The sequence below is a fragment of the Sphaerodactylus townsendi genome, linkage group LG01 (assembly GCF_021028975.2).
Source record: "Sphaerodactylus townsendi isolate TG3544 linkage group LG01, MPM_Stown_v2.3, whole genome shotgun sequence".
NCBI classification, from domain to species: Eukaryota; Metazoa; Chordata; class Lepidosauria; order Squamata; family Sphaerodactylidae; genus Sphaerodactylus; species Sphaerodactylus townsendi.
The window spans coordinates 596,376-624,350 of NC_059425.1; positions in this window are offsets into that span (position 1 = coordinate 596,376).

Here is a 27,975-nt window from a genome sequence, read left to right on the forward strand (position 1 = left end):
ATCCTCTTTGATTGCAAATGCCTTAACAGACCAGGTGATCGGGAGCAACAGCCGCAGAAGGCCATTGCTTTCACCTCCTGCACGTGAGCTCCCAAAGGCACCTGGTGGGCCACTGCGAATAGCAGAGAGCTGGACTAGATGGACTCTGGTCTGATCCAGCTGGCTTGTTCTTATGTTCTTAAAATCCCATTGCTCAAGAGACGAAGGGCTCTGATGAATGAGTCTTCAGTTGGGTCCTCCAGAAGGACAGTGATTAATTTCTGGCCATTCTTTAAAAAGAAAGGAGCTGAAGGGTAGCCATGGTGGGTCCAAAGCAACCAGAATAAATTTTTGGCATGATTTGGGATCTGCTTTTTGGATATCTTAATCTGCCACCTTGTGGGGGGAGGGGGTATAAAAACCCTCTCAAAAATCCCAATAAGGGTTTTTTTCAGGTTTTTCTTTTCATTTCAGCTTTAGCCAAATGCCCACCTCTACTCTCGGCCTAACCTGCCTTATGAGATTGTTGATGTAAAGATGAAGTGGAGGAGGAACAAATAATGTGAAAAGTCTCTCTGAAGCCCCCTTCCATACATGCAGAATAATCCAATTTCAATCCACTTTGCAGCTGTGCGGAATAGCAAAAATCCACTTGCAAACAATTGTGAAAGTGGATTGAAAGTACATTATTCTGCATGTGCGGAAGGGGCCAGGATGTGGCCAAAGTATGATCACCGCAATTCAGTCATTTTAGCTTATAGGGACAGTTTAGGCTTAATTTGATCGAGAACCCACTAATTTGTCTTTTGGACAATCCATGGTATTCACAAAACTCTTCCAACACATTTCAAAATAATCTACTTTCTTCCTGTCAGCTTTCTTCATTGTCCAACTTTTACATCTATAAATAGTAATAAAAAATACTATAGCATGGATCTACTCGATTTTTGCTGTTTACTCTTCAGGTTCTTTTCTAGTTCTTTCATAGCTGCTTTTTCAAGTCTCAGTCTTCTTATTTCTTGGTTGCAGTCTCCTTTTTGGTTGATGTTGGAGCCAAAGAATAGAAAGTCTTGAACCATTTCAATTTCCTCATTGTCAACTTGTAGTCCTGCTTTGACACTTTCCCAGTAAATTCAGTGGGACCTATTTCCAGGGACACATGCAGGGTTGGATTGTGTCTTCGTATACTGGGACTGTTGGATTTGACAGCCTTGCATGCAGCAGGCACAGAATTCTGGGAGAGCTCAGCAAACATTCTAAAGTGTCAGCTGGAGACTGTAGCGCTCTGACTCTGCTGAGGAAAGATGTTGTTCAGTGTTCTGTTAACTAAAGTTATGTAAAAGCCTCTGACTGAAAGTTCGATACTGTAAACTATGCTTGTTATAGGTAACCAAATTATAACCAAACAATTAACTGTAAATGTATCTATATATTTATATAAATGTTACTTCGTTTCTATACATATTTTTCTCTCAGTTTAAGTAAAGTTCTTTTGTTTGCAATTTCTGAGGTAAAAAGGCTGATTTTATCAATGACACATGTAGGGTTGAATTATGTCTTTTCCTATATTGGAACCAAGGTCATTTCCCCCCTCTTCTTTCACTTTCAGATCCTTCTCTCAAGATGGTTTATGGTGGCAGCTGCGGCTTTACTTGTGAATCACAATGCCCACCACATCAAACGTGCATCCAGCCACCCCCTTTCTGCGTCACAGTCCCAGGACCCATCTTGAGCTGTTCCCCTGAACCTTTGGCTGTGTGCACCAATGCACCTTGTGGCTATGGCTGTGGTGGTGGTTGGGGGGGCTTTGGAGGTCCTGGTGGCTATGGTTTTGGCCGAGGATACAGATGGTGAAGAAGCTATGTTATATATAAATCAACGGGAAGATGACTTGAAAACAACTACTTCTGGATGGGCCTGGTTTTTAGAAGAACTAAGAAACCACAACTCCAGGGTCACTTGTGGTTTCTCAGTTCCTCTGAACTCCAACCCCAATATTTTGCTTTCGCTTCGTTTCCTGAGATCTACAGCAAATTAAACCCCGATTTGCTGGCTGTCTCACTCCAACACAAAATTGTGTTGTGCATCAACACCACTGGCCTGTTGGCTTTGTTTTGCCAAGACAAAGAATGGTACCATATATCCATCAAGGTGCTTTCAGGAAATGCATTTTATCTCTTTTGTGACAGATCTGGAAGTCACAGGCAAGCCATCTCTCTCTGTCCTCAAGTTGCAATGGCATACCTCTAAAGCTGTTTGTAAATGCCAAGTGCTCTTAAACATTGGTCTTTTCCTTCCTTCAATCCATCCTGAGACCAAAGGAGGACAAGGGGTTGTCATAGAGAGAGAAGAAATTAAACTTCCTTGCCTAATGAGAAATCATGGGGGTGGTCTAGTGCCTCCGTGGTATGCTTTGTATTTAATATTGCTTTGCTCCCTCTGCCATGTATCCTGCTTTATCTTTTGCATTAAAACCTTAGCCTTTATCACATTTCAAGTATTCTGGTTTTAATTCTCCTCCTTTCCTTGTGGCTACCAGAAAGCCAAACCAAAATGTCTTATGCTCAGTTTCACACATTGTCTCTTGACATTGCAGGATTTTATCCAGAAGTGGGATCCAGCAGGTTCTCACAGGTTCCCGAGAGTAGGTTACTAATTATTTGTGTTTGCCGAGAGGGGGTTACTAATGGGTGATTTTGCCACGTGATTTTTGCCTTAGTTACGCCCCTCCTCTCAGCAGTAGCGCACAGAACTTGAAGCAGTCTAGCAGGAGGTGCACCAGCGTGCGTGGCAGCCTGCGCCTGCGTGCATTCGTTTCCCGCCCAAGGACCGGCGCAGCGGCTGCGTCCTTGCCACAGCCCCGCCCAGGAATGCCCCGCCCCCGGAATGCCCGACCATGCCCCCATCGTGCCCTGCCCCGCCCCATTGGCACTACGCCACAGTTTGAATCCCACCACCTTGGGAACCTGTTACTAAATTTTTTGGATCCTACCACTGATTTTATCCTCTCTTGCTTAAAAGCAAATCGGTTCTCTCTAGGGAGGACAAGGACCTGAGTAGAGTACTATGTCACAGAGTTCACTCTCCAGAGTATCCATTTTCTCCAAGGCAACGGATCTCTGTAATTTGGAGATGAGCAGCAATTTAGAGAGATTCCTGAGGTCCCACTATTATCCTAAATAGGCAGTCTTTAGCTGGGGTAATTAGGTGGAGGCAGAGACTGCGGCCCCTTTCCGCACATGCAGAATAATGCACTTTTAATCCACTTTCACAACTGTTTGCAAGTGGATTTGGCTGATCTGCACAGCTGCAAAGTACATTGAAAGGGGATTGAAAGTGCATTATTCTGCACGTGCGGAAGAGGCCTGATAGTAGAAGTGAAGAGTTTGAATTTATATCTCACTTTTCTTAACCATAAGCAGTCTCAATGCAGCTTACAAACTCCTTCCCTTCCCTTTCATAAGCAGTGTGTTGCTCTTTGTGGCACATTTTAGAGGGAAGGGGGATCTGACTGATTGTACTACCTGGAGGCTGCTCTCCCTGATGGAACTATGAGTTTCCACTCTCTCATTCGGCATGGCCTTCCTATCCCTTTCATGACCAATATAAATTGATACTGTGCTTACATGTCACTCTTATTCCCTAATATAAATCCAAGATGTGCACAGACTTAGAGATCCTGTAACCAAAGGTGGAGTGACACTTACGCATAGCACTAAGCCATGCAACTCCTTGTTTCCTGACTACTACCTCCGGTCTTACTGGAGATTCTGGGAATTGGACCTGGGACCTTCTGCATCCAAAGCAAATGCTCTAGCACTGAGGCTGCTTCCTCACGGCCACGCTGGGGGTCGGGTCGGCATACATGACGCCGACCCAACCCCCCCCCCGGGACCGTTCGCACGAACGGTCCCAGTAACGACCGGGAAGACGGCACCATGCTGCGCCGTCGCCCAATCGACTTACCCTCCCTGCGACCATCCAGCGCGTCGCTGAGGCCAGGGGACACCCCCCCTGCCCTGCGTGACTGCTCCGGAGTCGCAGGGCAGGGGGCGTGTCCCCAGGCCTCGGCGACGTGCCGGACAGTCGCAGGGATGCTAAGTCGGTTGGGCAAGAGGGGAAGGATGAAACCTTCTTGCCGCTGCCTTTCGCACGGCAGTGGCTGGAAGCCGCCATTTCCCAAAAACCTCGCTCGGGGAGCGAGGTGGGAAAATGGCGGCTTCGTGCCTCTGGGGAGGAGCGAGGGCGGCGTGGCTGTGAAGCAGCTGCGCCCCCCATGCAAACAGCTCCCTCGGGACGGCGTTTTTGCTGTCCCCAGGGCGCTGTAAAAGGCCCGTGCGGAAAGGGCCCGAGCTACAGATTACTTTCCATCATAAGCTATGGTAACTGGTGTATATTGGCAAATGTATTTTTCAAGTTACCTGCCAATGGGTTTCAGCTGTTTGGAAAATGCACTGAGCACAACAGTCAGTTAGGTGAAATATGACAGTAGACACCAGAGCAGGAAGAAGGAAAACAGATTCTTTCGATTGGGTAAATGTCAGATTGTCAGACCCAGTTTGAGATATTCCTGGAGGTTTGGGGGGTGGTGGTGGAGACTGAGGAGGGATCTCAGTGGGATATAATACCGTTGTGTCCACACAGTCCACCCTCCAAGCGAACTGATCTCTGGAGTTTGGAGGTCACTTGTAATTCTGGGAAATCTCGAAGCCGCTAGGTAAACCATCTGTGCCTGCTATACACACCCTACTGCTGCAACAAAATAACAGGTAAATTGCACTGTGGGCTTTAAGTAGCTTCTGACAAAGTAATCTGGAGGTCTGTGAGACTATGCCCCATCTCTGGCAACATGCATGATCCTGTTTGGGATAATCGGAATGGTGTTGTGCTTTATGGTACATTGCACAGGTTTTTTTTTCCTGTTTCAAAACTGAGGCTGATAGAATGGAAGGGGCCTTTCAGGATACCTAGCCTGGCTTCCAGATATGGGTATGAAAGCTAGAACATAGCTACCCTGCAAACTTCTTTCATACTTTAACAGAAAGCAACTTTGCTAGTGACCAGCTGGTGGCAGCAGAAAGTAAACTTTATTTGTAAAACGGAATGCCCAGAAGGAAACCAGAGTCATCAGGGTAACTTTAGAAATCTCTATAGTAAGTTTACCATATAGTTTCTGACCATTGATAGAGCTATTCTTATCGCTTCTGGGTAGCCTCCAGCTTCCTTCTCTACTGCCCATAGAGTTCCTGATGATTCCTAGAGCTACCTGAAAGTAACAAGGGTAGCTTTAGCAGTTGCCAAAAACTCTATAGTAAAATATTTTCTTGCGTACTCCTTCAGTCACACAGTGAGTTCTTCAGTTCACAATAGAGACTCATAGCAGCTAGCATCCTCATCTCCATTTTTGTCCTGAAAACAACCCTTGGGGGTAGGTCAGACTAATAATGTGTGAAAGGCCCAAGGTCACCCAATAAGTTTCCACAACAGAATGGTGATTTAAACCTGGTCTCAAGATCCTAGCCTGCAGCTTTAGCCACTACACCACACTGACTTCCATGGGGTGGCTGACTTTGAATAGTACCAAGCATTCAGTCCCGGGTATCTAAATTAAGCTGGGTTCTATTAGGACACCAGGTGGGTGATGTCAGGCCAAGCCAGACTCTGATAATGAATCCCTTAAAGGCCCAAACAACCCTGGAAAGAGTTGTGCTTCCCGGAAACATGCCTTATGCAGACAGAAACCAAGACTTGAAGGCTGGCAATACTTTTAATTACCTAGCAACCCCCCCCCCCCCATTAGGGTTTCTTACACATGCAGGTGCTCCCTCATGTGCGTATTTGAGAATAGGCTTGGTGATTCTGGAAAGATGAATCAGTAAAATAACCCCCCCACAAGCCCATTTTTCCAGGTTTTATTCACGTGCTCACTGTTATTCCCAGCTGGTACTGTGCTGGAGATTTTATGGGGAGACCTGGGGCGGGGGTGTTGCTCTGGGTTTAGGCACCAAAGCTGCAGGGTGACTTTGGGAATTTATCCTGATGTGAGCACTCAGTTTTAGTTAAGTTTGGTTCAGGGGGCAGTGGGGGCTGGGGGCTATCCCTTTGAAAACCCATCGCACTGCCCCCCCCAACCAAAGTTCACCAAACCTGGGTGCTCTTACCAGGAGTGTCTCCCAAAGCCACTCTGAAAGTTTGGTCCTGAATGCCTGTGCGCCAACGCAGCAACACATGCGATAAAGCCAGCTGCTCCATTGCTTGATAGGGGCCAGCCATTTAAGGTAAAAGTAAAGCTGGCTGCCTCATTGCTTGATGGGGCCAGCCATTTAATAGCCCTTTGCCTGATGAGCAGCCACAATGCAACCTTGAACAGGGATGGGGAATTGAGATGAATCACAGGTGTGATGTGTGGGAGGCAGAAGCTTCCTGCAGGAATTGCTCAAATTCCACGGGAGTTCTGTTTGAGCAAGTGACTCAGCTTGCCTGAACATTGGTGTGTGTGCGCTAAATCACTCTATGTGTAAACGTGTTACCTCTTGAAAGGAATGGTCCCCTCTTTGTCTGAAACTGGGAACGGCCCTCAGACACCTCCTCCTTCTCTCTTAGTAGCAATCATCCTCCATTTTTTCCATGGGCCGTAACGGAGGCAGACATTTCTGCAGGTCTCTCATGTAGAAACAGATATTTCATACCTGCATTTGTGTAATTCCAGAATAGCTGGTAATAGGGAAATGGACTTTTTAGATGTGGGGAGCAAGAAAAAAAACTTCAAAATCCCTCGCAGTTGCCACAGGAAATCCCCATAGGGCAGGGGTCTGCAACCTGCGGCTCTCCAGATGTTCATGGACTACAATTCCCATCAGCCCCTGTTCCCATCAACCCCTGTTCATGGACTACAATTCCCATCAGCCAACTGGCCATGCTGACAGGGGCTGATGGGAATTGTAGTCCATGAACATCTGGAGAGCCGCAGGTTGCAGACTACTGCCATAGGGTATACAGGACTTATACCACTGAAAGGGTGGCATAAGTCCAAGGAGCAGGGCGCCACATTGCTGACCCTAAACTCGGGGGTGGGAATTGACTAATGTCAGCTCAGCCCCCAGGAATATCCCGGCCTGCCTCCCTCCACACTGGTGTCTGATTGGAATGCCAGGGCAGCCCCATCACAGTCTGGGCTTCTGGGTTTTGCTACAGTGGGGCCTAAGGGGCAAACAGTTGCAAGCGTGTCTACTCCCTTCACCAGGGTAAGTTACCCAACCAGGGTAAATGTGCCTGTTCAAGGCCCCACTGCTCCCACAAGCCCCTCCCCCTGACCACCATTGGATGAGCTGTGGGCTTCTATTTTTCACCTGCAGCTCAAATGTGAACAGAATCTACCTGAATACATGTCAGTTTAACTTTTCCCAATTTACTTCTTGGGGGGATTGATTTACTGCACTCGGTGTCAAACTTCTCAGGCTGAGTGATGGCCACTAACCTGGATAGCTTTAAAAGGGGCTTGGACAGATTTATGGAGGAGAAGTCGATTTATGGCTACCAATCTTGATCCTCTTTGATCTGAGATTGCAAATGCCTTAACAGACCAGGTGCTCGGGAGCAACAGCCGCAGAAGGCCATTGCTTTCACATCCTGCATGTGAGCTCCCAATGGCACCTGGTGGTCCACTGCGAGTAGCAGAGAGCTGGACTAGATGGACTCTGGTCTGATCCAGCTGGCTTGTTCTTATGTTCTTATGAGTAAAACTCTGCTATATTCATCAAATATACCCAGCAGTTCCAGAGGAATGAAGTCTCCAAAGGAACTGACCGGAGGATGAACCAGACCCTTCACAAGGCCAAATGGAATAGATTAGGGAAGACATACTGCATCTGACTTCTATGGTTAAAAGGAGCAATGTCAGGAGAGGGATGAGAAACAAGGGCTGAGGAAAAATCCTTCCCTCTCTGGCTTGGGCCAGTGAGAAGGCACACAGCGCCCCCTGCTGCTAAGGAACTCCCAGGCAAGTCTTCTACAATGTACAATGTGGCCAAATCTGTGGATAGCTAAACTCGGAGATTGGGGCCATGAAAATATCTGCAGAACTGGTTTTAAGTTTTGTAGAAATGCCGTTCCAATCTCTGAGTTTAACAATCCACAGACTTGACCATATTGAGAATTAGATATATTGATATGTCCATTAGGACACAGGTAAGGATCACCTCAGCTCAACTCCAGTTCATCTGCATCTAGTTCATTGTACAGTTCACTTCCCACTTAACATGTACCTTTAGTATAATTTGTGCTGATTTATCTTTTAAATTCCTGAGAACTGCCGGGAGGTTAATTTTAGCAGACCAGTGGGAGACCAATATAACAATTAGTTCCAGCTGTGCACAATAGAGGAAACTTGTTTGGAAACAGTGATATTTCTAATGTGAAAAGCCCCTGCAAAAACAATATAACTTCACTAAATCATGCTTCAAGGAATGAGTGATAATTGGACATTTGTCTTGGGCCATTATATGTTAAATGTCTTCTCTAGTATTTTAGTTTTTCTTCTGGGTCTATCAGCCATAGCCTACCTTGGGATAAGGATATGGGTAGCAAAATGATAAATCATTCATTGGAGCCTCCCCTTGCAGGCTTGGGCCAGCTTACTACATACATTTTAAAGATAAAACGAGTTAAACATTAAAACATTCTAATAATTTACATTACCATTTTTTTCCAAGATGTCAAAAAGTGTACCCAATCATGTGAGGGCTCACACTAACTAAGTATAGAGGGGAGGGGGAGGCCAGATGGTACTATGGTCACCTCAACCATATGCCTGGTGAAACAACTCTGTCTTACAGTATGGTGACCAGACGTCCCACTTTTGGCGGGACAGTCCCACCTTAAAACAATTTGTCCCGCGTCCCGCGGGTTTTTTGAACCGTCCCGATTTTTGGAAGGCTGTCACACTGCCTTCTGGGGCGCGCCCCAGAAGGCAGTGCGGCAGCCTCCTGCGCACGCGGCCACAGGAGCGCACTGCATTCACCGGGAGCGCCCCAGAAGGCAGCGCGGGAAACGGGAGCACCCCAAAAAGCAGTGCGCTCCTGCGGCTGCGCACACATGTGCACGCGCAGCCGCCCAACCGCTCGGGTCCTGGTTTACAAAGGTGACAAGCTGGTCACCTTATCTTACAGGTCCTGCAAAACTGCATAATGCGGCTGGCCTCTACCCGGGCCAGGGCTTTTACAGCCCTGGCCCCTGCCTGGTGGAACACCCTTCCATCAGATGTGTGAATTCCGCAGGGCCTGTAAAATGGTTTTGTTCCACCAGGCCTTTGGTGAGGCCAGCCGCAGACTCCCTCTCCGGGATGCCCCTATGTTGCATGCCATTCCATCATTGGCATGCCCAATATAACACCTAAGTTACACTGCTGCCCCCGCTTGGCCTTGGGACCGGGCGCCACACTCTTATAATCTTGTTGTACTGTATTGTACTGTACTGATGCTGCTAGGTTTTATGAATTTTGTGAACTGTTTTTAGCTTAATTTATTTTATGATGTGTAATGTTGTCTTTGGCCACTGTGTGAAATACTGTTTTGGCCTGGTGTACACCGCCCAGAGCCCGTCGGGGGTGGGCGGTTTAAAATTTTTATAACTAACTAACTAACTAACTAACTAACTAACTAACTAACTAAATAAATAAATAAATAAATAAATAAATAAATAAATAAATAAATAAATAAATAAATAAATAAATAAGATCCCACAGGCCCTGTTCTCACTAAACTGAGTGTTCCACTGGATTGGGGCCAAAGCTGAAAAGGTCCTGGCTCTGGATGATGCTAGCTGAGCTTCTCTGGCGCCAGGGATGACCAATAGATTACTAGTCAAAGGCAGAAGCACTCTTTGCGGCATGCACCAGGAGAGATGGTCCCATAGGTATGTGAGCACCATACCATTTAGGACTTTGTACATAAGTACAAAAACCTTGGATCTGATCTGGTGCTCCACCTGGAGCCAGTACAGATGAAAGAGCACTGGGTGAATGTATGCCCCCACCAAGACCCTTGCTGCTGTTTCGGGACCAGCTGGAGGTTCAAGAACAGGTCCAAGAGTAGCCCTGTGTAGAGTGAATTGCAGAAGTCTAATCTGGAGGTGAGTGTTGTATGGAATACTGTGGCAAGGTTGGCCTGGGAAAAATAGAGTGCCAGCTGCTTCACTTGGCATAGATGTAAGAAGGCTGTACAGGCCATGTGAGCCATCTGGGCCTCCAGAGTTAAGGAGGCATCCAGGAGCGCACCCAGGCTCTTCACAAGGAGGCAACGTTTAGCTGGAGTCTTCCTGCCCATCACTGCTGTTGCCCAACACCACTCTGAGAAGAGGCAGGAGAAAAATGAAAAGGTTGTCGACCTCTAAGCTAGTATGCCACTTCCAGGTGCAACGCAGAAGTGACAATGGGTAGCTCATTGTACAGGAATTGCCAGAATGTCTATGGGACATAGCAGTGGCGTAGGAGGTTAAGAGCTCGTGTATCTAATCTGGAGGAACTGGGTTTGATTCCCAGCTCTGCCGCCTGAGCTGTGGAGGCTTATCTGGGGAATTCAGAATAGCCTGTACACTCCCACACACGCCAGCTGGGTGTCCTTGGGCTAGTCACAGCTTCTCGGAGCTCTCTCAGCCCCACCTATCTCCCAGGGTGTTTGTTGTGAGGGGGGAAGGGCAAGGAGATTGTAAGCCCCTTTGAGTCTCCTGCAGGAGAGAAAGGGGGGATATAAATCCAAACTCTTCTTCTTCTTCTTCTTCTTCTTCTTCTTCTTCTTCTTCTTCTTCTTCTTCTTCTTCTTCTTCTTCTTCTTCTTCCTCTTCTTCTTCTTCTTCTTCTTCTTCTTCTTCTTCTTTTAGAAGAAGATTTTATTTACAGTCAATGACCAAATACTATGGTACATGGGCAAAATCAGTTATGTTGCTTATGTCCCATAACCTTCTTGTCCCTACTCCCTGCTGCTATCGACTAGTCTTCTACCATATCTATTTATATAATCTATTTTATCTAATCTGTCTTCACTACCCAGCCCTTTTGTTGTCCTATACCACTGTCCATAAAAACCACCATCCCAACAGCAAGCATCATAGTATCCAGTTCATGCAATTGACCTTGTCTACGTTACGCCAGAATTTCCATATTTTACGACAATGGCGTGGTACTTGAAGCTTCAGGAAATCCATGCTGTATGAAGGGGCCCATAAAATGAATCTGGTGGAAGATTCATCATCATCCATCCTGTATATTTCTGTAGCTAAATCATCAAAAGAACTGTTTAGTCATCTTGACAAGATGTTTGGTAACTTCATCATCAAACATCTGTTAGTAAAACAACTATGTCTCGCACCCTTTTTATAGTGATGCTATTATATCATAGGAAAACTAAAAAGCTAGTTGTGTGGGCAGGTCCAGCATTTAATGATTATTAGTGCAAAGGGAATTTCCCATCATCCTCTTTGATGAGAGGTGGATCTGGTTAGGGATCAGCAAATGTTCCCTATAATTTTTTTTATAATCATGTATCTTTTGATAGCTACTTTAACTGTTGTAGATTTAAAAAAAAATACTTCTAAAAATCAGGATCATTTTATTGTTCTTGGTTGCCGGTATGCGACTTGCCAATGGATGTACTGATCTTTTCAAAAATGTTTTATTTACTAACTGTCAATCCCCCGTTCAGGCAACAAAACTCTTGTGTGGTTCAAAGGATTTTATTGAAGGCAAGCCAGGAACAGTAGAAAGACAGTTCTGGCGAAAGCGCACCAGAACAGTTGATAATATTTATTTATTTATTTATTTATTATTTATTGGTTATATTTATATACCATCCTCCCCCGGAGGGCTCAGGACGGTGAACAACGGAAACATAAATAGAGCACAATAAACCCAAAGACTAAAATCAATTAAATATTAGTTATTTTGTCTCTATATAAAATAAAACCCCACCCCATTAAAATGCAGCGTACTAAAATCAACATAATAGATGGCACCTACTATCAAGACCCCTAAAAGAGAGAAGGGGGGGACGACAGGATCCACTGATGTTATAAAGGGGAGGGGAGGGGGCCATCAGCAGCCAGCCTCCCCAAAGGAGGGCCAGAGTGAGGGGGAACTGTGCCCAGGGAAACCATGCACCCTGCACCCCTGCTCCACCCTGCCCCAGAACACCCCAAGAACACTCCCACCGGTGAGCACCCAGTGCATCACGCACACACACCTGTCCCCTTGGCGCTACGCCACTGCTTGGAAGACTGTAAATTGAATTAATAGATATTAAGAACAAACACAGTTCTCCTTCCAGTCCTGCATATTTCTATTGTTTGTATCAAGTCAGTGTTAAATATTAAAGAATACAATTTGACTAGATCTGAAGAGAAACGAGTTGTTCTTTCACTTGGGACAAAAGTTCCTAACGCTGAGCTGCGTTAACCAACCCTGAATAATGGATTGTCGAAGGTTTTCATAACTGGACTCAACTAACTGTTGTGTTTTTGGGCCAGTGCGGCAGTGACCTGGTAGTTCTTGCTCCTAATGTTTCACCCGCATCTATGGTGACCAGCTCCTGAGATGCGTCACAGTAAGATCAGGGCCACACAGCCTGTAAATCTCACAACAACCAACCCTGAGTAACCTGACATCTTTCCTGTATCTTTCCTGATACACTATATAAATTATACTAAATAGCAGGACAAAAAGAACTATGGTGAGAGATTTTCCAGAAATGTTGCCTTTTTGAAAAATGAAATGTCCCAAAGAAGAGATGGCCTTCATTTCATATTAGTGGTGAAATTTGAAGCAACTCAAATCAGGGTGCCTTAGATGATCTCTGCCCCCATCTTGCAATACTTTCTTTTATGTGCCTATAAAACAGGGCTGATGCTATGGAAGTGGGTAATTGTGGCCGGTTGCCTTTGAAGCAGAGATTTCAAAGCACTTAATAAACATGCCATTGCGTTTTATACGTGTTGATGATTGCATTGTTAAACTGAGTTTACGTGTTTGGGTTGCGTTTTTGCAATCAGGGCTTGGAAGCTTAGAATGTGGACATCTTCCATTATTCATTTTTTTATTCCTCTTTTTAGCTGACAACTATCAGACTATACACAACAACATATTCTATAGGCATTTAAGAATGAACACCAATATTATTTAAATAGATGGTATCACGCACAGGTGCATGGATACTGCCTCTTCTTCTTCTGGATTTTGTTGTTAATATCTTTGAGAAATTTCTCACCACAATTCTTTCTGTCTTCCTACTTAGTATAATTTCTATAGTGCATCATTAGGGAAGGAAAGGTGGGAAGGAAAGGTTGTCCATCACCATTCAAATACTAGGTGAAAACATAAGAAGAGCCCCATGATAGGTCTTGGAACTACAGTCAATAAACAGACTCTGGGATCAGGAACAGTAGTGTTTGAGTTGGCATCAAGCACTCATCGTCAGGAAGTCAGTTCTGCAGGAACCTGGCTTCTACAGTTACACTGATCCCTCTTTGCGTTCCCCTGAATCTCCCCCTTCTGCTTTCCCAGAGAATGTGTGAAAGAGAGGTGTGAAATAATTTGTTTTGAATCTGAGGCTCATTCCGCACATGCAGAATAATGCACTTTCAAACTGCTTTCAGTGCTCTTTGAAGCTGTGCGGAATGGCAAAATCCACTTGCAAACATTTGTGAAAGTGGTTTGAAAATGCATTATTTTGCGTGTGCGGAAGGGGCCAGAGTGTCCCAAGGCCGGCACAGAGGTAGCCGCCTGTTGAGCTGCCCCCACAGGCTCCAGTGCTTCCACCTCCCCCCATGAGGCGCCAGGCAGGGTTAGCCTAGTTATCTACATATGTAAGGATATCGAAACAGTTCAAACAGAAAAGAGTGCCATTAACATATCACAGGTTTGCTTACATTAAAGGACACCGGTCAAACACCAGACCCAGTGGAAACCACCCTCCCATGCCCAGGTGTCATTCCTCACACTTTGCTCCCTGAATTTGTTTGATGCCAGGAAGAGGCAGGCGCCCTTCCTGACACCCCACTGGATCAGACTAATGGCCCATGAGGTATAGCATTCTGTCCATGCAGTGGCCAACCAGTTACCCCTAGAAATTGCATAAACATTCTTTGTTCCATATTCTCCAGCAGCTGATTTGCCATATGCCTATTCTACATAGGTCTAGGTCCATGGTGGCGAACCTTTGGCACTCCAGATGTTATGGACTACAATTCCCATCAGCCCCTGCCAGCATGGCCAGGGGCTGATGGGAATTGTAGTCCATAACATCTGGAGTGCCAGAGGTTCACCACCACTGGTAGGTGCATGGAAAAGACCTTCCTCTTCACCCAGACATTTGGTCAGCCTCTCTGGATATCCCCTCCACAGCTGCTAGTCGGGGGGGGGGGGTGCTGGAGAAGGGTTTGGGGTTATTTTGACTTTATTGTTGTTTGAATGATTACATTTTATTCATGGTATACCCTGCCTCATATTAGTGTCTCCAGGTGGCTTACGAAGTTAAAAAAGAACAATAAAACCCACTATATATATATAATAACCAGACATGGTTAAAACCAGAATAGGCTCATTGATTGGAGTTCAAACAGGTTTATACATCAGAAAATCATTGCCGAGACTAAAGTTTTCCCACCAGGCTATCCTAAAAGCTACTGCATTCTCTTTCCCTAATGCCCCGTTACCAAGCATTAGCTTTAACTCTTTGGCCTTCCAAGGTCATTGCTGAGATTAGCCATCTACACCCAGCCTGGGAAAGGCATTTGCTGAAGCTCGCACACTTCTACAAGCAACACTTCTCTCCTCTCAAACTACAAAGCAGGAATAACAGCCAGACAAGAACTTCAGGTGCCTCATTCTCCCAGCCTCACCTGGAGAGATGGCAAGACCAACCAATATTGAACCAGGTCTTAAGATGACGACTCCAGAACCTAGTATTCTAGTATCACAAGGAAGGGAGAAAAAGCCTTTCCCCTGCCCACTGACTCTACATTAGGCATAACTTTATTGGCCTATAGCATGTCTTCCTTGCCTTTTTACTAAGCATTTTAAGGAACTATGTACGAGACTGGGGGTAGACACCTTAAAAATGTTATTTTTCAGATTTGGATATCAGGGAGTCCCCCTCCCTCAATTTGAAAAAAAGTATTCCTAATTATCCAAGTTCCAAACCACAGTTTGGTATTCGTATCCTGATACTATTTAGCTCCATTATTCCCTATTAAGATTTTTTCTAGAGGGCTAGAGAGGCTGCACTTAAAAAAAAAAGAAATAGGACCAAAATTGCAGCAGAGCTGCTATCTGTCCATTAAATAAATCTCATGTTTCAAGTGAATTGCACCAAGGTATTCAATTCCATGAACAAGGTGTCCCCATCCTTGCTCCATTGTTTCCTTTGTGGGAAAAATTCTATACTCTCACCAGGGCAAAGACTAGCCCAAGATACAAGAACAAGCTATGCAGCTATTGGCCAAAGGCTTCTCCAAAGCAGACAGAACCTAAAACCCCAAAGAATCAATGCCAAACCAGGACCTCCCAACAGAAGCATGGGACAATGTGGCAAACCTAACATCACAAATGTGCAAACCAAGCATCCAAGCCTATGTCAAACCATCCAAATCAGATAAGAACACTGTGGCAAGCCCAAGTGTAAAATCAGAGACTCCGAGCCAACATATGGCCTGAGAATCCAAGGCAATACTGAACTCAGGAATCCTTCCCAAGCCACAACCTGATGCAAACCAACTGGCACAAAAAACACTATGTTGCAAGTCCAACAAATATCAATTTCATAGGGTAGAAGCAAAGCCCAAGTAATACCGTGTTTCCCCGAAAATAAGACAGTGTCTTATATTAATTTTTGCTCCCAAAGATGCGCTATGTCTTAATTATGGATTATGTGATGTTTTAATAAGTATGTACGCCACCCTGAGCTCAGCCTCCATCTAACAGGCCAGGATACAAATTTAACGAATAAATAAATAAATGTAGAGGTTTGAAAAATAATGAGAAGTAATGTGAAACCTCGGCCCCATGCAACCCTGGGTGGGAAGCAAAATCAAAGATTTGCCATGGGAGCTGAATATTGGAAGCCCCCATTTTTTAGATTTTTAAAAAATCCTTAGGAGCAGCAGTGGCATAGGAGGTTAAGAGCTCGTGTATCTAATCTGGAGGAACTGGGTTTGATTCCCAGCTCTGCCGCCTGAGCTGTGGAGGCTTATCTGGGGAATTCAGATTAGCCTGTACACTCCCACACACGCCAGCTGGGTGACCTTGGGCTAGTCACAGCTTCACGGAGCTCTCTCAGCCCCACCTACCTCACAGGGTGTTTGTTGTGAGGGGGGAAGGGCAAGGAGATTGTAAGCCCCTTTGAGTCTCCTACAGGAGAGAAAGGGGGGATATAAATCCAAACTCTTCTTCTTCTTACCTGTATCCCTTTGTCCTTTCTTCCCTTCCCTTTCCCTCTTAGCTGGAGTGACACAACAGGAACTGACTGTATTTTAAGGTTATGTACTACTGTAAGCTGCCTAAGCCCATAAGGGATAGAGCAACCTATAAATCCAAAAAGCAATAAATTTAAAAAAGTATTGTCCAAGTCTTTCATGGCAATATGTCATGGCAGGAATCAACTGGCTGTTATGGGTTTTCTGGGCTGGTTGGGCACACATTTATGACTGGCATCTTCAGAGCCATGTCATGGTAAGATGTGTTTCTGTCTGTGGAATGGCATGGAATGTGGTGGGATATAAGTGTTGTGCACCTCACAGGTATGTTTGTGTGTGTGGTCCAGTTTGAGTTCATTTGTTGTTGCATTTGAATGTCTCTATTTATTTATTTATTTGGTGTTTTTGAATACCGATAACCAGGTTTTGTTGATTTTCAGACTCTCTTCCATTTGGTTAAATCTGTATTATGATCTGGCCTGTCCCAGGCCATTCCTGCCATGTCTCCTGACTGGGGTGTAGGTCCCTCTGTCTGGGACTGCTTCCTCTTGTTTGCTATTTAATTTTGCTTTTAGGCATGGGTAGCCTGCTCATTATACACCTGCTGGCCTTTACACTTCAAAGCTTTGGAGCAGTGTTTCCCAACCTTTTCAAGGTCAGGGTACCCTTGACCTCACTCTTCATATCTCACGGTACCCCTGCCGCCACCCTCCACCTTCCCCTTCTATTGCCCCTGCTTGCCACACCCCCCACCTTCCCCTACCAGGGTGAAGGGATGCACTGGGGGTGGGGGTGGCTGCTGGCCTTGTGGCAGGCCCTGCCCCATGGGCCAGCTCCATGCCCTTGCTGGCACCGGTGGGAGACACCACAAAAATGAGGGGGGGGGGCGGTAGTGTTGCCACGGTACCCCTGGGACGTGCTCACGGCACCCCAGGGTACCAGGGAACCCTGGTTGAGAATGGCTGCTTTGGAGAGTATGGATTGTTGTGCTTTGGCGAAGCCTGTGCTTTTGCCTTCCAATGAGAACGGAGGGGTACTTTTCTCCCCTTGGGAACTGGTACCGGAAATGTTGTCAAGCTGCATAGAAGGGGAGGGGAATGGAGTGTAGGTACGTTGGAAGCTGTTTGGTGCCTAATCTTTAGTTCTGCCAATAGAAGTCTGAATCCTTAATCCTGTGGCTGTTTTCAGTGCAGGAAATCGTTTGAACACAAAGTCTCCTAATTGAATAGTCCAGGGCATGACAATCCATCCCAGTGTTTGTGGATTTCAATGACTTCCCTACGTAGTCTGACACAGTAGCTGTCAGAGTTGTCATGAATTACTGTTTTCAAATAAGGTCCTAGGTTTTTGAATGATACATTTCTTGCACAGTGGCTACTGAGTTTTTAACTATTGTCCACCATTGCATTGCCACCATGCAGAATTTCAAGCAAGGGTCCGATGATCACAAGAAGACCCAGAAGTCAATCACTAAGATGCAAGCATTTTATTATGATTATGGACAGGGAGAAAAGCATTTGCACAGATTCAGAAACATGGCAGATCTTAAAAAACATAAAGCAGAGATTACAGCAACAGGATAGCAATCTTGTTCAAGCATGGGAGAGGTCAGAAATGGCAGAGTAGGTTTGAAGGTCCTGAGAAACTACAGTTGCTATTGACTTCAGTTGGAATTATGGGTGCTCAGCTCTCAAGCAAATTGCAACGTATACTCAGATAAAGGTCAGGATATTTCCGTTGTTGTTCCTTGGTCTCAGTTCTTCCTCAGCAGCCGCACCCCCAGGGGCCATATGGGTAGGACCCTCTTGAACCATACCATCCTCCATAGCCTCCGTAACCATAACCACATGGGCCATAACATCTGGGGCCACAACCATACCAGCCACCATAACCGTAGCCATAACCACAAGGATTACAGCATGACTGATATCTCCATGGGCTGTAGAAACCTCCGTAGCTGTGACACATTTTGGGCAGAGAGTAGAAACTGAAACAAAAAGCAGAGAATAAATGCCATATGCCATATGCTACTCAGGAAAAGAAAAAAATGTCAATATCTAGCATCCTTTAGGAACATTTTGACAATTTGGTCTCCTCAGGGGGAAATTAGGTATGTTCTTCATTTGCACGCTGTGTAGCATTGTATAGTATGCTTCTGGCAATATCTTGATTATCACCACTATCTTTAAGAGTGCAATGTCAACATTCGCCCAAATAAACTCAAAAATACACACGTTGCACTCTGGCTGTGTCCAATCTTATATATTGATCTTTCATATAATTAAACAACTTAACACTTCTATTTGTATTTACATTTCCTTATTTCTCTGACAAAGTTCTTAAAGATACAGCATAAGTCTTCCAACTCTTATAACTAAACATAAATAATCACTTAGTCCATTCGATTCTTTGTTCAGAAGCAAAGCTTCAGTTCCATATAGTCCATATTCCAATTCTGTAGGTTCTTGATTATCCCATTGATATGTACCTAAGAGATACCTGATATTTTTAGATAAAGCTGAAAATCTGTAGATTTTGGTACTCATTTCAAAAAGAATTGTTGATCCAAAGTGGTCATCTCTTTGTCTGAATTTTCAGACTTCCTTTCCCCATCTTTGTTTTCCTCTCTTCTTCTGTGCCATGTCTTTTTATAAGGCACCTTCCCACAATCTCTGGCCCCTTCGGCACACGCAAAATAATGCGTTTTCAAACCACTTTCACAACTGTTTGCAAGTGGATTTTGCCATTCCGCTCAGCTTCAAAGAGCATTGAAAGCAGCTTGAAAGTGCATTATTCTACATGTGTGGAATGAGCCTCTGTGACTTTAATACCCCAGCCCCTTGGTTTCTGAAACAACGTTTTTTTCCTAAAGTCTTTTAGTTGACAGACCTATCTCTTGGGTACAGCTATCCGTTCAGTGTCAGCCAGAGTCCTTCTGTCTGCCCTATCCTTCTCGGATGTGTGGCAGGAACCATTAACTTGTAAGATTCTCTAGAGAATCTTGCCTACCAAATTTCTGGATTAGATGATCCCACAGTCTCATCCAGCAAGACAATTCTTGGATCACGCCAACTGACTCACTATACATTGCAGAAGAAAGAGCCCCTGTTTTCAGCACTGCTGTCGAGAATAGAACATCCTAAGATCCCACCAGGAATTCATTAATTAACCTTTGCATTTCATTCACTTGAGAGAAGGTGAACTAAGTTCGACCTACCCGTTTCTCAGAAGATAAGTTAGGAGAAGTTGTTGGAGAAAGCTTGCATAGGGAGTCCTTTTATACTGTGGTCAGTGGCAAACTGGTGACCAAGAACCATCCTTGGAATTCACTGTCCCAATTGGCAGATGTCTAATTAGCATTTTATGTTTTATGCAATACTGTGCAATTCATCCTTAAACTGCCGTGATTAGTTTATGGAATGCCCATATTAACATGGCTTGATTGCTGTTAGTTTGAATATCATTTTCATTTATAGGGAATGTTGTATTGGAACCTTCATAATGGTTCCTGATTGCTGGTGAGTTATTTCTTGAGTTCATTTTGGAACATTTCACCAAAATGTAGGGAGGCTATTTGTGATATCGCAGCTCCTGGTTTTCGTACCAACTGTCACGGAATTACTGTAAACACCAGTGATTCATAGCATGATAAAAACCATGGCTTCTGAGGAAGTGCCAATAATAGAATCATAGAATCATAGGGTTAGAAGAGACCACAAAGGCCATCAAGTCCAAACCCCTGACATGCAGGAACACACAATCAAAACACTCCTGACAGATGGCCATCCAGCCTCTCTTTAAAAAACCTCCAAAGAAGGAGACTCCACCATTTTCTGAGGCAGTGAATTTCACTGTCCAACAGCTCTGACAGTCAGAAAGTTCTTCCTGATGTTTAGGTGGAATCTGTTTTCTTGCACCTTGAATCCATTACTCTGAGGCAGCAGAAAACAAGTTTGCTTCCTCTTCGACATGACATCCCTTCAAATATTTAAACATGGCTATCATGTCACCTCTTCACCTTCCCTTCACCAAACTAAACATCCCCAGCTCCGTAAGTCTCTCTTTGTAGGGCATGGATTCCAGACCTTTTACCATTTTGGTTGCCCTCCTCTGGACACGTTCCAGCTTGTCAATATCCTTCTTAAATTGCAGTGCCCAGAACTGAACACAGTACTCTAGGTGAGGTCTGACAAATGCAGTGTAGAGTGATATGATTACTTCCCTGGATGTAGACACTATACTCTTATTGTCCGGGCTCAGCCATGGCGCCCGAACTCGCCCTGCTGGGTCACGCGCAGGCCAGCACTGAGCGGGACGTGAAGGCTGCAGAGGAGCCTCTTGCAGCGGCAGTGGAGGCCTTAGAGGCCTTGTTCAAAGAGGAAGGCAGGGGAGAGAGGAGTTTTAGGCCCAGCAGGACCCGCATGCCCACAGCTGAGGTGAATGTGGGAGATGGACTGGAGAAGCAGCTTAGGCCCGGCAGGGCCCGCTCGCCCACAGCTGAGGCGGATGTGGGAGATGGGCTGGGGAAGCAGCTGGGACAAGGGAGAGAAATGAGAGGGCAGAAGGGATATAAGGAAGTGGGAAAGGGAGAGACAGGAGCTGCCGCAGCAGCAGGGAATGTGGGTGGTGGTGTGAAAAGGAAAGGGGCAGTAGGAAGGAGGGAAGAGGACCCTGGAGCCAAGACCCCCTGCCAGAACCTAGAGCACTGTTTAGGCTGGTCTCAACCCTGTGAAGTAACAGGGTGGGAACCTTTCACAGAGGCTGGAAACCTCTCTCCCTGTGAGGCCACAGGGAAGAGGCAAACTCCTGGAAACTCCTCTCCCTGTGAAGCAACAAGGGAGAGAGGGAGGGTGCGAACTTTCAGGTCAGCCAGGGGAAGGAGGGCAGAGAGACCTGCTAGGCAGAGGGTCGCATGGGCAAGGGCTGCCGCATACACCAGGCACCCTGTGGGCGCGGTCGTTTCTTGGCCCCATGGGCCAACTGGAAAAGTCATTGGCTGGAGCAACCAACCCCCAGGTCAGGGAAGGAGGGAAGGATCAGCCGCCCGAGAGTCCCAGGCGAGGAGGGAAAACGCCACACTTATTGATGCATCCCATAATAATAATAAAAAAGATGCAAAATGGGCATCAAATCTAGGTACATATAATGGAATTTGGATGGAATTTGTGAACATGTACCATGTCATACAGAGACGGTTTGGTGTATTAGATGTCTGTATTATGCTATTATTAGCTGCTCTAAACCTGCTCTGGTAGGAAGAGTGGGATATTATCATTATTAATATTGATGATGATGTCCCCTCTGTTGCAATTGTTCTGTGACATAATTGATCACATATTATTCTCCAGTGAAGTCTGAGTTTTGAAAAAGATGTACGCTCTTGATACATGATGACAAATACCTTATTTTGCAGGTGCACAGTCTACAGGTTTTCTATGTAGTTGGGCTACAGCAGTGGCGTAGGAGGTTAAGAGCTCGTGTATCTAATCTGGAGGAACCACAGGGTGTTTGTTGTGAGGGGGGAAGGGCAAGGAGATTGTGAGCCCCTTTGAGTCTCCTTACAGAAGGGAAAGGGGGATATGAATCCAAAACTACTACTACTACTACTACTACTACTACTCTTCTTCAAGAGAATTTTCATACCAATCATGCCAGAGGAAAACAGTAATGGTGGGGTCGGGGTTGAGAGACTAGAACTTTTGGGTTGGACTCAAGGTTTCATTCCACTTATAATGGAGGTTTCTTCCAGCATATGCAAAAATGCTGCAAATTTAATCATGAATATGTTCAACAGGATCCAAGCCATGGAGCAAATAAAAAAATATCAACCTCCTCTCCGCACACCCAAAAAAGATCAATTGCACTGTTATATCCCATCAATGGTCCAGATTCTTCTGGCCTCATAAGATCTTGGATGGTAAGCAGGCTCATTCCTTGTTAGTACTTGGATGGCAGACCACCAAGGAAGTTCAGGATTGTTACACAGAAGCAGGCAATGGCAAACCACCTCTGTTTTCCTCTTACCTTGAAAACCCTAGCAGGGGTTGCCATAAGTCAGCTGTGACTTGAGGGCCTTTTCCACCACCATTCCCATCCACTAAAGCAGTGGTGGCGAACCTATGGCACGGGTGCCAGAGGTGGCACTCAGAGCCTTCTCTGTGGGCACGTGCAAACAGAGTCGCCCCCCCCCCCCATCTAGGTTGGTCTGGGCCGCTGGGCTCGATGATTAGCATTAAATCTAAGACCTAGTTTTGGGGAAGCAGTGTAGGTAACCCTGTTAAGTGCTGTTAAACCCCACAGATTTTCATGCGAAGAACTAAAGCGGATCCTTTACCTGGGAGTAAGCTCGGTTGCTGGCAGTGGGGCTTGTTCTGAGTAAACCCTCCTAGGGTCGTGATTCACCCGTTGAAAGAGTTGCACAGTTGCTTCAAAGCAAAGCCACCGACTACCACCAAGCTTACTCCCGAGTAACACACGTCTCGGAGCCAACTGTTTTTCCTAAACTAAAACCTCATATTGGGTGCTGTGTGGTTTCTGGGCTGTATGGCCGTGTTCTAGCAGCATTCTCTCCTGACGTTTCACCTGCATCAGATCCTCTGAAGATGCCAGCTACAGATGCAGGCGAAACGTCAGGAGAGAATGCTGCTAGAACACGGCCATACAGCCCGGAAACCACACAGCACCCAGGTGATTCCGGCTGTGAAAGCCTTCGACAATACATTAAAACCTCATATTCCGGTTAAATTGCCATGTTGGCACTTTCCGATAAATATGTGGTTTTTGGGTTGCAATTTGGGCACTCGGTCTCGAAAAGGTTTGCCATCACTGCACGAAAGGTTCCTTCAGTCAGGGGAAAGCATGTTTTCTAGCTCAACATTTCTGCAGGTTCCAAAATTTGAATACGTATTAATGCTTTGATCTCCCCCCCTTAAATTTTAAAGATCAGGTGCTGACAGGTGTCTATGTGGAGAAATGTCCACAGCAGAGGTGCCACCACTGAGAAAACCCTGTCCCAGGTAATGGGAAATGTTATGGGAATAAGCTCTCCTTCAAAAATCCTGGGTCCAGACCAGGGGATGCAAGTCAAACAGTTTACATTGACCTCTATCTGCAAAAGAATATTTTTTCCAAAACTTTGTTATGGGTTCCTTTAGGCAAATAGGTTTTGTGATCAGAAAAAAAACTAAACTGTGAGTGAAAAAATTGATTGCACCAATTGGGGTAAAATTCCAAGAGAGGAAAAAGAAGTTTTTAAATGTAAAAGAATTTGCTCAGGGGGGATTTCTTCCCTCACATTCTTGCATATCACGCAGTTTGGCTTAAGATGAAATGTCATGTCTTTTGGCAGCCCTCCTCCAGTGAAGTATTGGCCCAATTCCAGAAGAAACTCTTAAGACCATCAACAATGGCCGCAGAATACCTTGTGCACCAGACGGAGGGTGTGGTGAAGTTCTGAGCTTTGGTGTAACTGCAACGAGGTAAAGGGAGCGGCAGGGATGTAATGGTGCTCCATAAAATCCCCAAATCACAGGAACCAAGAGGGTGTGACATACAGCACTCATTTTTTTTATGAAGACCATAATGAAATTAATGTTGGGAGACCTCATGCTACAAGAATGGCAATAAAGTCGGCTGAAAACCTTGCATTTTCCTTTGTTCAATAATGGCAGAGAAAGAACTTTGATACCCTCAAGCGAGGTTTAGGAATGGTATAAAAGGGTGAGTGATTCAGAGCTCCTTCCATCCACATTTCTTGAGTCTAAGTTGTATTTTCTTGCTTCTACCAGGTTCAGGTAGGTCAGTTTTGACTCACAGTGTTTTGCTATTTAGTTATTCTTTGTGGGAATATTTCTGAACAGACATCAAGTCGGGGGAGATTTGTTATCATTGATGTATATTCTGCTGCTTGATGTTTCACGGAGGGATTGATATATTGATCTATCTGTTTTTTTTAAAGACAGTGTGGTGTAGGGTTAGAGTGTCAAACTATGATCTGGGAGGCCAGCGTTGAATTCCCACTCTGCTGTGGAAGCTTGATGGGTAACAATGGACCAGTCAATCACTCTCAGCCGAACTTGCCTCATCGGGTTGCTGTGAGGATAAACTGGAGAACCAGGGGGCATACATTGAAGATGCTGGGGGGAAGAATTAGGACTAATAAAAGGAAACACTTCTTCACACAACGTGTGATTGGTGTTTGGAATATGCTGCCACAGGAGGGGGTGATGGCCACTAACCTGGATAGCTTTAATAAGGGCTTGGACAGATTTATGGTGGAGAAGTCGATCTATGGCTACCAATCTTGATCCTCTTTGATATGAGATTGCAAATGCCATAACAGACCAGGTGCTCTGGAGCAACAGCCGCAGAAGACCATCCTGCATGTGAGATCCCAAAGGCACCTGGTGGGCCACTGCGAGTAGCAGAGAGCTGGACTAGATGGACTCTGGTCTGATCCAGCTGGCTTGTTCTTATGTTCTTATGAGAAGAGAAAGGCATAACAAGTGTTGGGTTCCCATTGGGAAGAAAGGCAGGGTACAAATGAAGCAAATAATAAATAAATACGTGACTGGTGGAACCTCCAGGCTTCTAACTACTTGTAATTGGTCATAAAATGGGTTGAATCTCTTTCCTCCCTTCCTCGTGAGTTCACAGGAACATGTGACCTGAATTCCTCTCATGGTCTGACTGACCGCCATTTGAAACAACACCTTTGATGTAGTTAGATCTTTGCTTTGAGCAAACAAGGCGATTCTTCGAATTCTTATTGTACCAAGTTATACACTTGTACACAATTTTTTGCATGGAAGAATCATTCAAGGGTCATTATGATGGATCTAAGGAAAATAGAGCATAAAAACTCCATTCTGTATAACACTACTTATAAGCGAGGAGTGTGTACAGGTAGCGGGGAAAAAACCCTAACCCTGAAAGGTTAGTTCCTTACACAGCCTGAGTATGAGAGCAACATGCTGGGAGTGAGTGGAGATTAGCGTTCAGTCAAAGCTGCTGCCAGATTGGGGATGGTGGGGGGGATCTTTGAACCAGAGGGTTCAGACATGTTTAGTGCCTGTGTATAGATCCATGGTGTTGACAGGGAAAGAGTTTTTTTGGGGAAAGGACCCTGTTCTAGCCAAAGAGGGGAATGACCTACTGGGAAAAGAAAAATAATCCTAACCCAGGTTCTGAAAACAGAGTCAGTTCCACTCCTGAACAGTATGCGGAGAACAGATTAAGCTGGCTGAATGAGAGAGATGGTGTCAGAGAGGGACCAATCTCTTGCCAGGAGAGGAATTTAAATTCCATGTGGAAGAAGAATTTACATGAAAAGCTCTGAAGTGATGCTACAATTCGGGGAAGTCTGGAGGGAAAGTGGAGTTGGATGAATATTCCATTCCCTTTAGATTCTGAGCGCCAGAGTTTACACATGAACTTCTGAGAGCAATTCTGAATCACAATTTAACTTATTTCAAAGAATTTAGAAATCTGCGACAAACTGAAATCTTATCAAACTGCCAAAACTCCCAAATGCCGTCTATACTATTAGGAACATCATAATATTTGTATTTAAGACTGTTTCTTTCCTTCTCACCAAATTTCTCCCTGCCCTTATCGTATTCTCCTAAGGAGTTGAATAAAGTTCTAATGTTTCATGGTTCAACTTTGAAAAGCCTCTCGTGTGGTAATCTCTCAGATTAAATGCAGGAGAGAGAAAAGGGGGAAATCACCTCATTTCCTTCAACTGGTTCAGTTATAAATTTATTTTAGTGAGATACAGGGCGGGACAATTTAATACCCCTTCCTCCGTAGAAGGTTAAATATAATAAATCTGACCAGTGATGTTTCCTGAATTAGTCTGGTTTGTTCCATTTTAGTTTGGGGAATTAGTGGGGAACAGACATTGCAATGTGACAGGATGGGGTCCGCACATGTGTCTACAGAATATGCTCCTCTTAGAAATTTAAAATAACAAAATACACAAGCAAGTTGAAAATACATGAATGTTGTGGGGTTTTGGGGTTGTATGGCTGTGTTCCAGTACTATTTTCTCGTGATATTCACCTGCATCTGTGGCTGGCATCTATGCCAGCCACAGATGCAGGTGAAACATCAGGAGAAAATACTACTGGAACACAGCCATACAACCTGAAAAACCCACAACATTCTAGTGATTACAGCCTTAAAAGCCTTCAACAATGCAATTACATGCTCACAGAATTTCCAGAATCCAGGGCCCTTTCCGCACGGGCCAAATACGGCGCCCTGGGGACGGCAAAAACACCGTCCCCAGGGAGCCGTTCGCACAGGCGGCGCTGCTGAAACGCAGCAGCGCCGACCTGGCTCCCCTCCCCCTCCCCCAGAGCAGCATCAGGCCGCCTCCAAAAACCTCCCTCCTGGAGGGAGGTTTTTGGAAAACAGTGTGTTCCCACCGGCGCGGTGCGAACGGCACCGCCGGGAACACGCTGTTTCCCCCCCCCCACTCACCTCGTTGTCCTGTGTCGCTCTACTGGACTGCTGAGACCCTCCCTTGCTGTCCTCCGACCCCTGGAGGTCGGAGGGCAGCGTGGCCGGGTCTTAGGAGTCCAGCAGAGTGACGCAGGACGACGAGGTGAGTGGGGGGGACGGGGAAGAGGCAGGTTCGTTGCGAATTCCTGCCGGTGCAAGGGCGCCCTTTCCGCAGTGCAGAAAGGGCCCAGGAGAGAGTTGGGAATATAGAGAGAGTTGGGAATACAACAGGGCATAACGGGAGGCAACATTTGCCTATTTGTCAAAAGTCAGGGTACTGAGAAATGCCACCCCCACCATCTTGCATGGGCTTGCATATCAACAATAAGATGATTGGAAGAAGTGAATTGCAAAAGAATTAGAGAACATTCCTGTCTATAGATAATAGGGGAGGCGGGAGTAGTCTTCCAATATTAGAAGGTTAGTATTATAAGTGGTGGTAGTTGGGTAAGGAACAGGTTGATGAATTGGTGAGGAAGGAAGTCTTATCTGAAGCTATAGAAGGAACAAGGGCCGAATTCCCACTGAAAATTTAATCTAGATACAACCAAGTTTCAAAAGAATCTGCACCTTTTCATCCAGGTTCCAACATCCTCACTGCAGCGTGTTTCTAGTGAAGACGTCTAGGCCTGCCCCTTGGGGGGTGGGGATGCCTGCTGTCAGGGGTGCAATTGTTAAGTTAGCAGCACCAAAATTTCAGAGTATCTTTAGGAGACCCTCCTGATAATACCACTCAGGTTTGGTGAAGTTTGGTCCATGAGGGCCAAAGTTATGGACCCTCAAATATATAGCCCTCATCTCCTATTAGCTCCCATTGGAAACAATGGGGGCACCCCCTTTGGGAGTCCGTACCTTTGGACCCCCAGGACCAAACTTAACAAAAGCTGGATGGTATCAGTAGGAGACTCTCCTGATGATACCACCCAAGTTTGGTGAAGTTTGGTTCATGGGAGGCAAAGTTATGGACCCTCAAATGTGTAGCCCCATCTCCTATTATCTCCCATTGGAGTGTTTTTTTAAAGGTGCATATAC